Raw genomic sequence first — 5,740 nt, 5'->3', positions numbered from 1 at the left:
TTCAGCGGTGGGTGAAGCATGCGGTGGCCCGCCAATGGTCCACCCCTCAAGTCACGGCGATCGAGCCCGACGAATCTCTCTACGGCATGTTCGATCTGTCGACTGGCTCCGTAGAGACCACATCTGAGTGCGGCAGCAGTGACTCGGCGGTGGAAGTCCTGATGGTCAATGGACCATGCAGTCCTCCTGGCTTCAATCGTGAAGACGGAGGTGACGGGAACGGTGATCCATCGCGCGTTCACGAGGAGTACCGCCCCGAACCTCTCTCCTCGCAGCAGAGGGAAGAACTTCATCGCCGGAACATGGATGCCCTGCACACTCCTATAGTTGGAGAAACCCCCGAGGCCCAGGCCTTGGAGCAGGCGCGCTTGGCCAATCTGGCTGGGCGCACTCAACTGGAGAACCTCCAGCGCGCACTCGACGATCGCGCTCGACAACATGCTCCTGAGTCCAGTCGACGTCAACTTTTTCCACCTCCAACTCAGGTATACTGAACCCTGATCCAGAATCTAGCTGCTGCTACCCGGACAGCGGAGTCGATCCAACCCTCCCAGTCAGAAGCTGGTCGAGGTCTGGTGCAGATCCGAGCCTTGCTCCGGGCGGCGGGAGAGCAGAATACAGTTGTATCTCAGTCGCGGGATAGGATCCACGGTAGATCCGTGATGGCAGACACAGTTCAGTCGGCCCATAGCCCAAGATCGCCCCCGAGGTGTGAGGGACGTCGGGATCGACGAGATCAGTACAGAAACCGAGAGCAGTATGACCGACGAGTCGATCGTGATGATCACCGTCGAGTGCCCACGCCTCCCCCAAGGAGCGGGTCGTACATGCCTTGGCAGCATGAAGACAGATGCCCTCATAGTGTTGGGCGAGGTATTCCAATCGACCCTAGGGAGCCAGGCTTTGATGCGAGATCTATTCTCGTGCAGGGCTTGGTCGACAGAAACAGAGCTCACCGGGAGGGCCATGATGGAGGTCCACAAACCAGCAACATGGTGCATGTCTCTGGTCCAGAGTGCTTCAGCGGAGCTATCAGAGCTGTGGTGGTTCCCCCCAACTTCAGGTTGGCATCTGGAGTTAGTAAGTTCATCGGGGAGTCCAAGCCTGACACTTGGCTTGAAGACTACCGAGTGGCTGTCCAGATTGGTGGCGGCAATGATGAATTGGCCATGAAACACCTTCCTCTGATGTTAGAAGGCTCGGCTAGAGCGTGGCTGAATCAGTTAGCACCTAGCAGCATCTATACTTGGGAAGATCTTGCTCGAGTGTTTGTCAGAACATTTGAGGGCACGTGCAAACGGCCGGCAGGTTTGGCAGAGTTGCAGTGTTGTGTTCAGAAACCGAATGAAACTTTGAGGGATTATATCTAGAGATGGATCACCCTCCACCACACAGTAGAAGATGTGTTAGATCATCAGGCAATTTGCGCCTTTAAGGAAGGCGTCAGGTATCGAGAGTTGAATATGAAATTCGGCCGGACAGGAAATATGACTCTGGCTCGGATGATGGAAATTGCCACCAAGTATGCCAATGGTGAAGAAGAAGAGCGACTCCGGAGTGGCAAGCACAAAGCAGTCGCCCACGAAGCCGGAGGAGGAAACTCCGGTCGGAAACAGAAGCGCAAGGCCGAGCCAGCTGCTCCGGGTGAAGCCTTGGTTGTGGTTCAAGGAGAGTTCAAGGGAAGCCCAAAGGGCCAAGGAACCCCAAGAAAGTAAAAGATCAAGATCGGAATGACATGTTGGATTTGCCGTGCCATATCCACACCAAAAAGGATGAAGAAGGCAACTTCATTTACCCGAAGCACACCACTCGGCAGTGTCGCCTCCTAATCCAGCAGTTCCGAGAGAAACAGCCCAAGGAGAAAGAGAAAGAAGCAGACAAGGCTGAGGATGAGGGTGAGGATGATGATGGTTATCCCCACGTGAATTCCACTCTGATGATTTTTGCTGATGTCGAGAGCAAAAGTCGATTGAAAGTTATCAACAAGGAAGTGAACATGGTCGCTCCGGCGACACCCAGTTACTTGAAGTGGTCACAGACTGCCATTACATTCGACCAGTCTGATCATCCAGCACACATCGCCACCCCTGGGAGGCAAGCACTGGTGGTCGACCCGGCGGTCAAAGGCACTCGAATGACAAAGGTCCTGATGGACGGTGGTAGTGGTATGAACATACTGTATGCAGAAACGTTGAAAGGAATGGGCATTCCGATGTCCACACTTAGTGAAATCCATATGAGTTTCCATGGGGTCATTCTAGGCAAGCAGGCTGCATCCCTCGGTCAGATTGCACTCGACGTGGTTTTCGGTGATTCCAAAAATTACCGCAAAGAAAAGTTGACATTTGAAGTTGTGGATTTCCAGAGTGCTTATCATGCAATTCTGGGCAGGCCAGCTTATGCATGATTTATGGCTCAAACATGTTACGTGTACCTCAAATTGAAGATGCCTGGTCCTAGAGGAGTAATCACTATCTCTGGTAATCGGAAGAAGGCAGAAGAGTGCTTCCAGAAGGGCTCAAAGATCGCCAATGCCCAGATGCCCGTGGTAGGATTGCAAGAATACCAGAAAAATGCAGATCCGAGTGACTTGCTGTGAGCCAAGAAGCCAGCCACAGATTTAGCATTCCAGTCGTCTGGTGAAACGAAGTCGATTCACATTCACCCGACAGATCCCAATGCTGCTCCAACTCACATTTCAACCTCACTCGAGTCCAAATAGGAAGAAGCGCTCATCCAGCTCCTCCATGAGAACCGGGACATCTTTGCATGGAAGCCTTCTGACATGCCGGGTGTTCCCAGGGGACTGGCTGAGCACCATTTGAGAGTCGACCCGAAGGTAAAACCAGTTAAAGAGCATCTTCGACGGTCCGCCGTCCAGAAAAGAAAGGCAATCGGTGAAGAGGTGGCTCGGCTTTTGGCAGCTGAGTTTATCCGAGAGATTTATCACTCCGAGTGGTTAGCCAATGTTGTCATGGTCCCAAAGAAAGATGACTCACTTTGTATGTGTATTGATTTCAAGCATATCAATCGGGCCGGCCCGAAAGATCACTTCCCTCTCCCTCGCATCGATCAGATAGTCAACTCGACTGCAGGGTGCGAGCGTTTGTCCTTTTTAGACGCCTATTTCGGGTACCACCAGATCCGTCTGTACGGGCCCGACGAAATAAAGACAACTTTTATCACCCCGTTTGGGTGCTTCTGTTATGTAACAATGCCATTCGGTTTGAAGAACGCCGGAGCCACATTCATGAGGATGATTCAGAAGTGCCTGCTCACTCAGATCAGTCGGAATGTGGAAGCATACATGGATGACATTGTGGTCAAGTCACGTAAAGGTTCCGACCTACTGACTGACCTTGCTAAAACCTTTGCCAACCTCAGAAGGTATGATATCAAGCTCAATCCATCAAAGTGCACGTTTGGAGTTCCAGGCGGAAAGTTACTCGGTTTTCTTGTTTCCGAACGAGGAATCGATGCTAACTCGGAGAAAGTAGGCGCTATACTCCGAATGAAGTGCCCTGTGCATGTGCATGATGTCCAGAAGCTTACTGGTTGCTTGGCCGCCCTAAGTTGATTCATTTCTCGCCTCGGTGAAAAGGCGATGCCTCTTTACCGACTGATGAAGAAATCAGACAAGTTCGAGTGGACCCCAGAAGCTGATGCGGCATTTGCAGAGCTAAGAGCCCTGCTTTCCACCCAGCCGGTGCTTGCTGCTCCAATCAGCAAAGAGCCTCTACTGCTTTATATAGCAGCCACTAGACAAGTCATCAGTACAGTACTTACGGTCGAGCGGGAAGAAGAAGGAAAAGCTTATAAGGTTCAATGCCCAGTTTATTATATTTTTGAAGTCCTGACCCCGTCAAAGGAGAGATATCCTCATTATCAAAAGCTTGTCTATGGGATTTACATGACCACGAAGAAGGTTGCACACTATTTCTCAGATCACTCGATTACAATCGTCAGCGACGCTCCATTGTCAGAGATTATGCACAACAAAGATGTAACTGGTCGAGTGGCCAAATGGGCGATTGAACTCCTTCCCTTGGATATCAAGTTTGAGGCAAAGAAAGCTATCAAGTCCCAAGCAATAGCAGATTTCCTTGCCGAATGGATCGAACAGCAACTGCCGACTCAAGTTCACTCTAAGCACTGGACCATGTTCTTTGACGGATCCAAGATGCTGAACGGTTCTAGTGCTGGAGTAGTTCTGGTATCCCCCCGAGGAGACAAGCTCAGATATGTCCTCCAGATTCACTTTGATTCCTCCAACAATGAAGCATAATATGAAGCACTCCTGTATGGGTTGCACATGGCCATCTCACTCGGCATCCGTCGCCTCATGGTCTATGGTGACTCAGATTTGGTAGTTAATCAAGTGATGAAGGATTGGGACGTCAGAAGCCTAGCCATGACTGGGTACTGCAACGCGGTGAGAAAGCTTGAGAAGAAGTTTGAGGGGTTAGAACTCCACCACATACCCCGACTGAAAAATCAAGCAGCCGACGATTTGGCAAAGATAGGTTCCAAGAGAGAAGCCATTCCCAGCAATGTATTTTTGGAGCATATCCACTCACCGACAGTTCAGGAAGATCCTTTTACTGAAGAGCCCCCGCAACCTAAGAGCGCCACAGATCCGACTGAAGTCGAGGTCCCAGCCGTGGTCGACCTGATCATGGAGGTTCTGGCCATTACTCCTGACTGGACGGTGCCCTACATTGCGTACATCCTCAGGAAAGAACTCCCGGAGGATGAAGAAGAGGCTCGACAGATTGTCCATCGATCCAAGGCCTTTACTGTGATAAGAGGGCAGCTGTTCAGGGAAAGTGTGACTAGAGTCGGCCAGAAATGCATAACACCAGAAGAAGGTCGAATGATCCTCACTGACATCCACTCGGGGACCTTTGGTCATCATGCATCCTCTCGGGCCATCGTGGCTAAAGCATACCGAGCTGGATTCTATTGGCCACGAGCAAATGAAATGGCGAAAGATATAGTCGACAGATGTGAAGGCTGCCAGTTTTACTCCGACATGTCTCACAAGCCGGCGTCAGCCCTGAAGACCACCCGCCTCATCTGGCCCTTTGCTGTTTGGGGTCTAGATATGGTTGGACCACTGAGAACTGGCAGGAGCGGCTTCACTCATGTGCTCGTTGCAGTCGACAAGTTTACCAAATGGATCGAAGCTAAACCTATCAAGAACCTTGATGCAAGCACCGCTGTCAGTTTTATCGGAGAATTGACATTTAGATATGGAGTTCCACACAGCATCATCACGGACAACGGGTCAAACTTCGAGTTTAGAGCTTTCTGCGCCTCTCAGGGCACTCGAGTCGACTATGCTTCGGTCGCTCACCCACAGTCGAACGGACAAGCAGAAAGAGCCAATGGCCTAATTCTCAAAGGACTGAAACCCCGACTGATGCGTGATCTCAAACACGCAGTAGGCGCTTGGGTTGATGAACTTCCGTCAGTTCTGTGGGGCTTGAGGACAACCCCTAATCGGTCGACCGGATGAACCCCTTTCTTCCTGGTTTACGGAGCCGAAGCTGTTCTGCCAAGTGACCTGCTCCACAATGCACCCCGAGTCGAGCTCTTCTCCGAAGAGGAAGCAGAACAGGTCCGGCAAGATTCAGTCGATCTCTTGGAGGAGGAAAGAGAGATGGCCTTGATCCGGTCGACCATCTATCAGCAAGACTTGCATCGATTCCACGCCAGAAATGTGAGGGGTCGAGCCTTT

The sequence above is a fragment of the Triticum dicoccoides genome, chromosome 1A (assembly GCF_002162155.2).
Source record: "Triticum dicoccoides isolate Atlit2015 ecotype Zavitan chromosome 1A, WEW_v2.0, whole genome shotgun sequence".
NCBI classification, from domain to species: domain Eukaryota; kingdom Viridiplantae; phylum Streptophyta; class Magnoliopsida; order Poales; family Poaceae; genus Triticum; species Triticum dicoccoides.
This window is presented reverse-complemented; position numbering follows the sequence as displayed.